Source organism: Heterocephalus glaber, unplaced genomic scaffold (genome assembly GCF_053883595.1).
Source record: "Heterocephalus glaber isolate CG9 unplaced genomic scaffold, H.glaber_assembly_v1.0 deba00001606, whole genome shotgun sequence".
NCBI lineage: Eukaryota > Metazoa > Chordata > Mammalia > Rodentia > Bathyergidae > Heterocephalus > Heterocephalus glaber.
Window position 1 is genome coordinate 8099267 of NW_028258377.1, and position 14962 is coordinate 8114228.

Below are 14962 nucleotides of genomic sequence, written 5' to 3' on the forward strand. Positions count from 1 at the left end.
AAACTGTTAGGACTTTGGCCACTCTTAGGGATGGACTAAATGCTTTTTGCATAAAGGGATGTGAATGAGTCTTTGGGGGCATAGGGTTGGAATGTTATGGCTTCTGCCTAGATGTCTTCCCAAAACCTCATATGGCCATAGGTGGGGCTTTTCAGAGGTGGTTTGATCTAGAGTGTGTGACACTGGGATTGATTCATGGTGCAATACTGGGTCTAAGGGCACTAGGATTAAGGGTGTGTGATTATTAAATCAGTCCACTGATTGTTTTGGCACCCACCCTAAGCCCATTAGCCTAGATAGAATACAAAAGGGGCAGAAAGAAGCCACCAAGCTTCTTGCTTGCTTCTGCTGTCTTCTGCCTGCCATGAACTATTTCTCCTCTGTGATGCCCTCTGCATACTACCCTGCCTTGGATCCAGCTGATTATGGACTGAAACCTCTACAAACTGTGAACCAGATAAACCTTTCCTCCTCTAAATTGGGGTGTTGGGTATTTTGTCTCAGCAATGAGAAAAGTAATTAAAACATTAACCTTGAGTGGGCAGTTACTGTAAATATTTCACCTTGAGATTAGTCATGGGATTACTTTTCCATTTGAGCAGCAAAATCTATCCTGTTGTGGCATTATTACCTCATTTAAAAGTTATCAGCCTTTCAGGCTTTCCTTTGAAATCTTCATTTAGAGAATAAAATGTTAGTTAAGCTAATATAATTGTGGCTGTCCTGTGGCCATGTGAGGAATGGAGACACTAAACATGTGGACTTTTTGGGAAAGATACCAGTCCTGGTATCATCCCTCAGCATTGGGACCTGTTAGCTTTGTAAGTCTAAGGTCCTTTCTGCTCTCCTGGCTCAGAAATGGTGTGCTTGAAATGTAAAAAACAAACATCAAATATTCCTCCTTAACAGGATCTTGCTTTATGAGAAGACTCACTGTGACTTATGGACAGAGATGACAAAGATGGATTTACTGGTTTGCAGAATCTCACTGGGCAGATGTTTAGTCAGGCAGTGTGTCAACTGCTTTTGTGAGCTCTCGTGGATATGCCTCCACTGCCTGGTGGATCAGGCAGGAACCTGTATAATTGAAACACTTGCAACTTCTCTGTGACCACAAATCTCCAACACCACTCTGATGGGATGGGAGCCAGGCTAATTTCCTGACCAGTCTGGGGCAGCATTTCAGCCACTAGTCACATTTCTTATTTCAACCTGAAATTCAGTTTGTCTTTGAGTGTAGGAATGTGGTGGTAGTCATCTACTGCAGTATTTGTTTTGTGAAATGTTTCTTTTTCTAGTGCATTTTTCTAAGTCAATGTGGTGAAATACGTAATTTTAGTATGCATGACTGGGTCTTAAACAATAAAAATCCCTTTGAAGTTAAAAAGATTTCCTATTTTACATATAAGACAACTAATGAACACAGAGGTTAAATAATGTGCCCAAGCAGCCAGTAAACAGCAAAACCAGAATTCAAACCAGGCAATCTATTCAATAAGCCATACATTTGTCAACTCCATTACACCACTTGTCTAATTTAACAAAAAAAAAATACAGAGGGGGATAAGAGGGTGCTTCATATCCTCTAGGTAACAGCAAGCAGATAAGAAATGGAAATAATAATGCAGATGCACATAGAGAAGCAGAAATATCAAGCAAAGAGACAAACAATGGCATTCAAATTTCTGACTCCACTTATTCTGCAGAGAAGAAAAGAAGAAAAGAAAGCTTACCCCGGCATTCCAAGATACACCTAAGTTTCATATAATCAAATTTGCAAGCCAATTAATTACAACCATTAGAAACTTTTCTGTACTCCCTAGTCCTCTACTGCTTTGGAAATAATTGCCATGAACTCCTATTTCTGACAATATATGGTCTAGAACGCTGCTGCTCAGAAGGCAGTCTGTGGACCAGAAGCAATGATATCACCTGAGCACCTTCTAGAAATGCAGCTACTCAGGCATCCCAGATCTACTGAAATAGAAATCTGCATCCAGCAAGATTCTCGGGTAGTACTTATGTACATTAAACTTAAGAAATCCTTCCCAGAATAACATTAAAACTCTTTCATACGTAGCATCTAGTGTAGTTCAATAACAAAATTCCACATAAAAACATGACCAAGGAAAAAACAACCATATACTGAATATAAAGAGGAAAATTTAAAACTGAAATATAATGGAAATTAAAATGGTAAATGGGAGCTGAAACTTCAGAGATATCAGTAAGTATAGGTGGAGGGTGCTACTAAATAATTCAAATGTTAACAACCAAAAATAATCAAGGGACAGCCTTGAACCTAAGCAAATCAGAGTGGTGAAGCAGACTCCACACAAGGTTGTAATATTCAAAGAGATCCACCCTGAGGAAAAGAGTGGGCTAGAGGAAAGATACTCCCAGCCACCAAAACTAAAGGCCAAAGGATCAAAACATCATGGTATTGGCAGAAAAGCAGACAGAACATAAATCATAGAAATGAACCCACACATTCATAGATAACTGATCTTCAGTAAAGGTACTAAGGACATTCACTGGGGAATGGACAATCTCTTCATATAAATGGTACTGGGAAAATTGGATATCCCAAAGCAGAGAAATCAACTCTAAATAAATTAAAAACATAATTGTAAAATTCCAAACTATGAAACTACTTTTAGAAGAAAACAGAAAGATCAAAATGTGGCATGTATACATACCAATTCTACACAATGATTGTAATTACATACTACTATATATTGCAAATATACATTTAAAAAAGAAAAGAGAGGAGATGCTTCAGCATGTTAGACTGGGCAAGGGTTTTTTGTTAAATCAGCCAAAACAAAGGGAACAAATGTAACAGAGAAATGGGATTACATCAAACTGAAAAGCTTCTACATGGCAACAGAAACAATCAACAGAGTGAAGAGACAACCTACAGAGTGAGAGAAAGTATATGCCAACTATTCATCTGACCAGAGGTCAATATCCAGTATATACAAGAACTGAAACAGCTCAATATAAAACCCACAAATAATCCAATAGGGAGGGGTGAAGGGGTTGAAGGGAGGGCAGGGGAATGGGGAAAAAAATAAGAACCAAGATATATCATGTAAAGGTTCAAATTCCCAATGATGAATGTCATCATATTGTATACCTAAAATGTACCAGTAAACCTAATGAATCTTAAAAATGGTAAATAGGCCTAAATAGACATTGCTCAAAAGAAATATGGCCAATAGGAATAAGAAAAAATGTTCAGTATCACTAATCATCAGGGAAATGCAAATTAAAACCACAAGGAGATACCATCTCTTATGGTTTATATATAGAATGTCCTCAAAAGTCTCATGTGTTCAGAGCTAGGACTCTGGGAAAGTGATTGGCTCATGGGGCACTATACTCATCAGTGGCCTAATCCACTGATAATTTCATAGCTGACTGTGCTGTTAGGTGGTGTGGACTGATCAGAAGAGGTGGATCACTGAATGGGGGACATGGAAGGGTATACTCTTATTTTAGCTCTTACCTCTTCTCTCTTTCTCTTCCTAGCTGCCAAGAGATGAGCAGTTTTTCTCCACCACACCCTTTAATCATGAGGTTTCTGCTTTGGAGGCAGTCAACCACAGACTGAATCCTCTGAACCATGACCCAAATTACACTTTTCCTCCTTTTAGTTTTGAATGTTAAGCATTGCCTCTAGCAACAGAAACGCTAACTAATACATCATCTCATGTAAGTTAGAATGGCTATTTTCAAAACACTAAAAATAGTAAGTGTTGGCAATGATGTGTAGAAAAAGTAACACTCACAGATTGTTGAGAGGAATGTAAGTTGGCACAACCATTATGGAGAACAGTATGGAGTTTCCTCAACAAACAGGAAATAGAATGGACATATGATTCATCAATTCTACTACTGCATATATATCAAAAGGAAAGGAAATAAGTATGTCAAAATATGTCTACACTCCATATTGTTGCAGCACTATTCACAAAAGCCAATAAATGAAATCAACCTAAGTGTTCATCCACTGATAAATGGATAAAGAAAATATGGTGTAAACATATACAATGGAATACTATTGGGTCATAAAAAGGATGAAATCCTGTTGTTTGCAAAACATGAGTGGAACTGGAGAATATCACTTTAAGTGAAAGAAGACAAACACAGAAACACAAGTAGCATGGGATTTCATTCATATGTGAAATCTAAAAATTCATCTCACAAATGTGAAGAATATAATAGTAGCCTGTGGTGGAACCCATCCTACACATGCCAGCAGCTGCCACCTGGCACCAGCGGGAACATAAAGGCCATGGTTATGAGCCCCAGAAGATAATGCAGAAGTGAACAACAGAAAGGGCCTCTCCGAGGCTCCTCAATGAAAATGGAAGCCCACTGGGAAAGTGAAGAAAATCTCTTCAATAAAAGCACATTGGATCATTGTGGTTGATAACTTGGTGGGATAAGCACCTCCCATAGAAACTCAGACTCACTTAGGGAGGAGGACAACTGGAACATGCAGTAGAACCTTGCAGAGTTTAATCCTGCAGGAGGTCAGGGACCTGAACTTGGACCTTGCAGCCAGAAATCAGCCTGAATCTCAGTAGACTACAACTGGCTTGCTGAGACTAATCGACTTAGACCCACACACTGCTGCCCACATTGTCTACCAGGACAGTAGAGACATATCCTGAGGGAGAAATATTGATTTATTTTGTTTTGTTTTGTTTTTATATCTTTACTTTTCTTTTCTTTTTCTCTCTTGCTCTCCCTCCTGGCTCTATATTTCTGTCCATCTTTGTTTCTGTTCCTGTCACATTTTGAATTGTCTCTATCTCTCTCTCTCTCTCTCTCTCTCTGTCTGTCTTCTCAACTGTCACTATTATAGTTAATACAATTTCTAGCTTCCCTATTGTTGTCACTTTGTTATGCAATTGTCTCTGTTCTTTCGCTGTCTTTTCCTCCTGTCTTCAACAGATTCCCACAATTTGTGTGATCTTCCCATGTACTCTGGCCTCACTGCTTACTGTGCGAGCTAGATTTTGATCTAGCTTGCACAGTTAAAGGTAACAAATTAACTCCTACCACAAACTGTTATTTTCTAAGCTGTGTTTGATGCTATTGTTGATATTGATTGTGTCAATTGGGCTAAGGTGTCGTGATTGATCTAATCAGTTGTCCTCCACTGTATACTGAAAACGAGATTGCCTACAAGTCATTAGAGATTCAAAGCCTAAAAAGTGAAGAAATGGACAGATTCCTAGATACATATGAATTACCAAAGTTGAACGAAGAAGATCTAAAAATACTAAACAACCCGATATCAACCAATGAAATTGAAAATGTAATTAAAAACCTTTCAACTAAGAAAATCCCGGGCCCTGATAGCTTCACTGCTGAATTCTACAAGACACTTAGAAAGGAACTACTGAGACTACTCTTTAAACACTTCAATGAAATTGAAAGGGAAGCAATACTCCCAAATTTATTCCTGGAAGCAAGCATCCCCTTGATCCCCAAAGCAGAGAAAGACCCAACTGAAAAGGAAAACTTTAGGCCAATCTCACTAATGAACATAGATGCAAAAATCCTTAATAAGATACTGGCAAACAGAATGCAGAAGATCATCAAGAAGATCATACACCCTGATCAAGTGGGATTCATCCCAGGGATGCAGGGATGGTTCAATATAAGCAAATCAATCAATGTAATACACTATATCAATAGAGCCCAGGACAAAAACCATATGATTATCTCCATAGATGCAGAAAAAGCATTTGACAAAATCCAACATGCATTTATGTTAAAAACCCTACAAAAAATTGGAATAGGTGGTCTGTACCTCAAACTCATAGAAGCCATCTATGAAAAACCAACAGCCAATATCATACTAAATGGTCAAAAACTGAAATCCTTCACCCTAAAATCAGGAACAAGACAAGGATGTCCACTATCACCACTCTCGTTCAATATAGTTCTGGAAACATTAGCCATGGCAATTAGACAAGAGAAAGAAATTAAAGGAAAAAATATAGGAAATGAAGAAGTCAAATTGTCATTATTTGCAGATGACATGATACTCTGTACAGAAGACACCAAGAACTCTACCAAAAGTCTTCTAGACTTAATAACCAAATTCAGTCAAGTAGCTGGTTACAAGGTCAACACACAAAAATCAATAGCTTTCATCTACATGAACGACAGACTCACTGAGAGAGAAATAGGGCAAATAATTCCTTTCACAATAGCATCCAAAAAACTGAAATACCTAGGAATCAACCTAATGAAAGAAATCAAAGACCTCTTCGCTGAAAACTATGGCACTCTGAAAAGAGAGATTGAAGATGATATCAGAAAATAGACAGACATCCCCTGCTCCTGGGTAGGAAGGATCAACATAGTGAAAATGGCCATACTTCCAAAACTGCTATATAGATTTAATGCAATTCCAATTGAGATCCCAGCAGCATACTTCATGGACCTTGAGAAAACAATCCAAAAATTCATTTGGAACAAGAAGAGACCCAGAATAGCAAAAGCAATTCTAGGTAACAGAGATATGGCAGGGGGTATCACAATCCCCAACCTACAACTATACTACAAGGCTACTGTGATAAAAACAGCATGGTACTGGCAAAGAAATAGACATGAGGACCAGTGGAACAGATTAGAAGATGCAGAAACAACGCCAGAGACACTCAGCCATCTCATCTTCAATAAAGTAGCCAAACACCCTCACTGGAGGAAAGATAGCCTCTTTAATAAATGGGGCTGGAAAAATTGGGCTTCAACTTGCCAAAGATTAAAACTAGACCTATATCTCTCACCATGCACTAAACTAAAATCAAAATGGATTAAAGAGCTAAATATTAAAATAGAAACTCTGAACCAGTTAGAACAGAGGTTAGGGAGAACCCTTGAAGACAACGGTGTAGGAAAAGATTTTATGAACAAAACCTCGGTTGCCCGTGAACTAGCACAAACAATCAACAAGTGGGATCTCTTCTTATTAAAAGGCTTCTGCACAGCACAAGAGACCACCAGCAGTGTGAAGAGACAACCCACAATGTGGGAAAAAAATCTTCACCTGCTCTTCCTCAGAAAAAGGTCTACTATCTCGAATCTATAAAGAACTTAAAAAGATCAGATCTCCCAAATTTAAAGAACCAATCCAAAAATGGGCATCTGAAATGAACAGACATTTCTCACACAAAGAAGTAGAAATACCAAATAAATACATGAAAAAATGTTCAACATCACTGGTGTTTTGAGAGATGCAAATGAAAACAATGCTGAGATTCCACCTCACTCCACAAAGAATGGCTGCTATCATGAAATCAACCAATAACAAACACTGGCCGGGCTGTGGGGAAAGAGGAATCCTGCTCCACTGCTGGTGGGAGTGTAGACTGGTGCAACAACTGTGGAAATCAGTATGGAGATACCTCAAAGAACTAGGACTGGAAGTCCCATTTGACCCCACTATTCCACAGCTGGGGATCTTCCCCAAAGAATTAAAAGAATCATACCACAGTGATATATGTGCACCCATGTTCATAACAGCACAGTTTGTGATAGCTAAAACTTGAAAACAGCCCAAATGCCCATCAACTGGAGACTGCATCAAGAAAATGTGGTTTTTTTATAAAATGGAGTATTACTCAGCAATAAAAAATGAGAAATTAGACATTTATAGCTAAGTGGATGCACACTGAGGTGATACTCTTAAGTGAAATAAATAGGACACACATGAATAAATACCGAATAGCTTCTCTGGTGTGAGAAACTGAAAGTGTAAATAAGGACTAAAATGTATAATAGGTAATGTGAAATAGGAAGAAAAGGGGCAAAGGGGAAGGAAGTGGGAGGGCTAGGGGAAAGGATAGAAGGGAGTGGGTTAATATGAGAAAATGGAAAAATAGGAACAAAATCTTTATAAATAGGGAGGAATGGAGAGCTTGAAGGGAGGGCTGGGCAAGGGTAGAAAATAAGAACCAAGAAAGTTTATGTAAAGGTGCAAATTTCTAATGATGAATGTCATTATAGTGTATGTACCAATGATTTGAATGAATAATCAATAATGTAAAATAGGAAGAAAATGTCCAATGGGGTAGAGGTAGTGGGAAGGGCTGGGGAAAGGAAAGAAGGGAAAGGAAAAATGCTGAGAAATGGAAAAAATGGAAATAAAGTCTTTGTAAATAGGGAAGGGTGGAAGGGGTGAAGGGAGGGCTAGGAATGGGGAAAAAATAAGAACCAAGATGCATCATGTAAAGGTACAATTCCCAATGAGAAATGTAATTGTGCTGTATACCTACAATGTACCAATAAAAGAATTTAATAAAGTGCAAAAAAAAAAAAAACATACTCACTGAGAGAGAAATTAGGGAAACAATCCCTTTCACAATAGCATTCAAAAAATGAAATATCTAGAAATCAATCTAATGAAGGAAGCAAAAGACCTATATACTGAAAAATACAGCACTCTGAAAAAAGAAATCAAAGAGAATATAAGAAAATGGAAAGACATCCCTTGTTCCTGGGTAGGAATAACCAATATAGTGAAAATTGCCCTATTTCCAAGACTGCTATATAGATTTAAAGCAATGCCAATTGAAATTCCAACAATATATTTAACAGAACTAGAGAAAATAATGCAAAAATTCATGTGGAACGAGAAGAGACCTAGAATAACAGAAGCAATCCTAGTCAACAGAGATATGGCAGGCGGTATCACAATCTCTGACTTGAAACTATACTACAAAGCCACTGTAATAAAAACAGCATGGTACTGGCAAAGAAACAGACCTGAGGATCAGTGAAATAGATTAAAAGATACAGAAACAACTCTAGACATACTCAGCTACCTCATCTTTCACAAAGCAGCCAACTATCCTCACTGGAGGAAAGATAGCCTCTTTAATAAATGGTGTTGGAAAAACTGGATTTCAACCTGCTAAAGATTAAAACTAGACCCATATCTATCACCATGCACTAAAATAAGATCAAAGTGGATTAAAGATCTAAATATTAAAACAGAAGCACTAAACTTGCTGCAAGATAAGTTACGTAGAACTCTTGAAGACATTGGCATAGGAAAAGACTTTATGAACAAAACCTCAGTAGCACGGGAACTACCACAAAGGATCAACAACTGTGATCTCATCTTATTAAAAAGCTTCTACACTGCAAGAGAAACCACCAAGACAACCTAAAATCTGGGGAAAATATTTTAGCAGCTGTACCTCAGACAAAGGACTACAATCTAGAATATATAAAAAAACTGAAAAAAAATCACACCCCCCAAATTTAAAGACCTAATTCAAAAATGGGCATCTGAAATGAACAGACATTTCTCAGACAAAGCAGTAAAAGCAGCAAATAAACATATGAGAAAATGTTCAACATCACTGATCATTGGAGAGATGCAGATGAAAACAGCACTGAGATTCCACCTCATCCCAGAAAGAATGGCTGTTATCAAGAAATCAACCAATAACAAATGTTGGTGGGGTTGTGGGGAGAAAGGAACCCTTCTCCATTGTTGGTGGGAGTGCAGCCTGGTGCAACCACTGTGGAAATCAGTATGGTGATACCTCAAAGAACTAGGGCTAGAGGTCCCATTTGACCCAGCTATTCCTCTGCTGGGTATCTTCCCAAAAGAATTAAAAGAATCATGCCACAGTGATCTATGTGCACCCATGTTTATAGCGGCACAGTTTGTAATAGCTAAAGCTTGGAAAGAGCCCAAGTGCCCATTAACTGGAAACTGGATAAAGAAAATGTGGGTTTTTTATAAAATGGAGTACTACTCAGCCATAAAGAATGAGAAACTAGAGACACTTATAGCTAAATGGATGCACATTGAGGCAATACTCTGAAGTGAAATAAATAGGACAAACACATGTAAATACCAAATAGTTTCTCTGGTGTGAGAAATGAAAGTGTAAATAAGGATTAAAATGATTAAAACAAATAATTGATAATTTGAAATAAGAAGAAAAGATCCAAAGGGGAAGGGGAAGTGGGAGGGGAAGAGGAAAGGAAAGAAGGGAAAGGAAAAATTATGAGAAAAGGAAAAAATAGATACAATCTCTTTGTAACTAGGGAAGGATGGAGGGGGTGAAGGGGAGCAGGGAATGGGGAAAAAATAAGAACCAAGATACATTATGTGAGTGTACAACTTCCCAATGATAAGTGTAAATGTATTGTATACCTAAAATGTACCAATAAAAGAATTTAAGGGGAAAAAAATGAATGTAATTCCCATATAGCAATAACAAACAAAGCAAAGAATATAATAGTAGTTGGACCAGGGATTTAGCTCAGTGGTTCCACCACCTGCCTCATAAGCACAAGGTCCTGAGTTCAATTCCTGGTACAAAAAAGAATATAATAGTAGTTAATAGAGGTTGGAGAAAATAGGAGAAAAAGATGAGGTAAGTTTGGTCAGTAGGTACAAAGTTATAAGTTAAGTTAAATAAGCTATTATATTCTATCACATAGTAAGGTAATTGTAGATAAATCATAAAGAATTGTGCATTTCAGAAAATCTAGAAGTATATTTGAATATTTTCACTACAAATAAATGATAAATGCTTGAGGAGACAGATTAAAATAGTAACAAAAACAGCAAACCCTGGGAAAATGGGGAATCTGATTTTGAGTTCCATTGTTAGATTCTCATGACCAGTTTTAAACAAAACAAAAAAGTCATAAGGCTTACCAAAAAAGAATAAACATGTTTGCTGAAGTTACATGTAGGACACAGGCAAGTAAATACCCCAGTGAACAGGTAGAGCAGAAAATTAAATATCTGAAGAGAAAATGAGTGCAGTAGAAGATAGATCTGAAGAAATGATCACTGATAAAACCATGACAGAGAGATGCAAACCATAACAGAGGTAAAGCAGAATGGAAGAGAGAATGAGAAAGTTCAACATGTGTCTGATAAGAGGAGGGAAGAAGAGTATGAGGAAAGCAATTTTTCTCGTGTGCTGGAGATTAAACCTAGATCCTCAAGCACATTTCACATATACTCTACCACTGCGCTACATCATCAATCCCAAGAAAGCAATATTGAAAGAAATAATAGCTGTGAAGCTTCTATCATTGCTGAAAGATGAAAACTTAGTTCCAGGACTCCCAGTAAGTCCAAAGCTGAAATAACAAAGCCAAATCTATACATACTACCTCATGATGAAACTGCAAGAAACCAAACACAAAAGGTAAAAAGGCCTGAGTAAAATGATTATTTGTAAAGAATGAGGGTAATGTAGGGATATTTTCAGAAGAACAACTGGAAAAGGGAAGTTCTCCATGTCCTTCCTTATTGACAATATGCAAAAACCATACCTCATAGTTTGCTGAAATCAACAAAATTCTGTCCCCTAAGTGTACAGCCTTTTAAAATGGATTCTATCTATGCACCATCACTAGAAGCCAATAAGACACCAGCAAACACCTGCTGGTGTTAGGGGTGGTGGTTCCAACATTGAGCAGCACCTCAGGTTGAAAGAATCCCTCTGTGGTAAATTGTACAATGCAGACAGGACCCTAACTGTGCAGCCAGGAACCCCAAATGAAGTTCTAACTCTATCAGCAACTAGTTGCTTGATTTTGGACAATTTTGTCTGGTTCCTTTCAAATGAAAAGAGGAAAGTGAAAACATTAATCTTTATAACTCCAATCTCCATTTCTTTGCAACGCTGCATCATCCTCACAGGTGTGACCTGGCACCCACCCAGGATCACTCAACTTAACCTTCAGAGTTCAAAAGTCAAAGTCAATATGGTTCCCATGCACACTAAAAAGTCATGGCTTTTGGGGGGGATTTGCTAATGGGACTCTCTAAGACTCCCGTGGGTCTGAAATTTCTATTCCTCAAATTCCAACCCCAGCAGGCTCATTTCATCCTTCTAAGTATCTCCACACTTTCTTTGTGGTTTAAATTACCACTCTACTTCCAACAGAGGGTGAAAAGAAGATTGATCATCTTGCCTTTAATGACCACAAGAAATATCGAATTCTTGCTCAAAAGAACATTTCTCACAGGCATCATCTCAAATCTTAATTACAGGTTTATGTATTATTCAGGCAATGCTAGAAACTCAGCTCTGGGACACCATTATATCATTAGTTTTCATTTACTCCTTTTAGTCTTCCCCCTGACTTCCAAATTCATTCTGTTGCTTTCTTCATTATACTATAGTTAAGAGTCATCTTTTTCCTAGAACACCAGACTTTCTCTGGCAAAACACATGTGACTTCTCCAACAAAATTCTGACTCTTTTGGGCCCCTTACTGACAAGTGTTAGCCACGGGCTATTTAGCAACCCAAGAAATCCAGAAGAGATCCCCATTAGGAAAGGACCATCAAGGTAACATAAAGATACTTCTAAGACAGAGGTAGGAGTGTACCTCAATAGTCCCCACTACTCGAAGGACTGATGTAGCAGGAGTTCTCAAGCTCACAAGCATAAAACTAGCCTGAGCAACATACTGAGACACTGACTTAAAAAAGACTTCCATTTACCTTTCCTTTTTTTTGTTTTTTTTGGTAGAAAATGTTGAACTTCATTTCATATACCTATGAATAGGTAGTTAAATACATGATTATAAAATATCCTTATAAACATAACATCAACAATAAACTCTGTTTTTTTGGTACTGGGGATCAAACTCTGGGACCTTGCACTTGCAAGGCAGGCGGCGGCACAAGTGAACTAAATTCGTGGCTCCATTCCCCTTTCTATGTGTACATACGTACACATATGTGCACACAAACACACGTATTAAAAGAGTAAAACAAGTATGGATAATTTTCCATCAGCTGTTCAGATATGTATTGGCCTTATTATTTTATCAAAAACCTAAGATGTAAATTAGAGAAGCCAGTGCTTATCAAGTGCTTTCCAAATGCAGGTTATCTGAATACTCACAGGCACCTTTGCGCACTGCTCTCTGTACGGCTTCTGTGTTTCCAAAGTACTCTATGCCTTCATCCTCCCTGTTCTGCACTCTGTTGATAAGGTCTTTTTCATCTTTTTCATCTTTTACACCAACATGCCATGAACAAATGTCCCATCCCCTACCTTCTCTTAGATTTACACCTAAGATTAAAATAATTCAATTTGAAAATGCCACTTCTTTTAATAACCATGATTTCTGTTTTGTTTTGTGATAGATAATGCTAGGCCTTCAGTGGGACAGAAAAAAAGCCAACTGCTTCCCCAGTCATAGGAACCTATTGTTCCTAAAGGGCTAGGGCAGGAATATGCTGACCAAAAAGTATATTATTTACTTCTTTATTATTTTCCAAGGTATGATTTATATGCTGTAAAGAGTATGTTCTTAATTATATAGCTAGATAAATTTTTACTTATGCATACAACCTATTTCCATCATGCCAAACAATTCCCTTTGCCTCCTTCCTGTTTCAAACCAAGCCCAATGATAACAAATACTATGACTTTAACCATCATTAATTTCATATACCTGTCTTCCACTTCATGCATTTGAAATTGTACAATACATATTTTCTGTTTTTGATTACTTTTGTCAAGCAAGATATCTCTGAGATTTATCCATACTATTATATTTATCAATCTTTTTATTTCTGAGTAATATTCCATTTTATTTACATACAATTGCTTTTGTATTCTTCTGTTAGATATTTATACTTTTTCTAGATTTTTAATATCCTAACTAAAGTTACAAACAACAGTATTTTATATGCCTTTTCATAGATATATGCATTCATTTTTCTGGGCTAGGTACCATGAAGTAGAATTCCTGGGTCATAGGTTAGGAGAAGATAGGAATACATTTAGTTTTCTGTTGGTTTGTTTGTTGTGTTGTTGTTTTGGTTTTGGAGATTTTTGGTTCTGGGGATTGAACTTGGGACCTTGTGCTTGTGAGGCAGGTGGCAGCACCACTGAGCTAAATCCCTGGCCCAGAATACATTTAGTATTAATGGACACCGACAAACATTCTCTAAGGAGGATGAACCACTCTACACTTCTATCAGCAATGTTTAAGGGCTCTAGCTGGTCTACAATCTCACCAATTCTTTGAGTCTTTTAATTTTAGCCTTTCTATTGAGTTTGTACTAATCTTTCAGTGTGGTTTTAATTTGGGTTAAATGACTCATCTTTGGTGATTTATAGGTGTTCAAAATCTAGGGCTGGGGATTTAGCTCAGTGGTTTCACCACCTGCTGCGCAAGCGCAAGGACCTGAGTTCGATCCCTGTACAAAAAAAACAAACAAACAAACAAAATCTATATATGCATATATACTTAATATGAGTTGTCAGGTGTATGTTTTATGAATATCTCCCCCAAATCTGTGGCTTTCTCATCCATTTTATTATGTTTTTTATGAAAAGTGATTAACTTTAATGAGGCCAAATTTTTCTCTTTTTTTCTAGAAATCTCACCTACTTCACAGCTATTTTTCTTTGTTAAATTCTAATAGCATTATTGTTTTGACTTTCACATTCAGTTCTATGATCCATCTTGAATTGTGTAAAGTTAAGCTCAAGATTCATTTTATTTCCCAGATACCAATTTCTCCAACATCATTTATGGAAAAGTGCATAAACTAAACTGCAATGGCATGTTTATTGCAAATCAAGAAGATGTGTTTGGACACATGTCTTTCTGAACTCTGCCCCTTTAGTCTGCTGGCCTATCCTTGCACCAAAATATTATTTCTCTAAGGTGGAATTAGCTTGTGTGTTTCTCATTAATGTCAATAACTTTGCAGAAATACGCTCTTCACATCATATCCTCTCTGATCCTCACTGTGCAGAATGTTCAGTATTATCTCACCTCTCCAAAGCCTCCCTCTCTACTCAGTTTTGTGGTGTCAGCATCTGCAAACACTTCTAGAGTTCAGTGACTCCCTGTTAATTCAGCCAATAGGGGTCACTAAAGGCAGCACTGAGGCTGAGGCAGGGACACGTTTGCTTGCTTC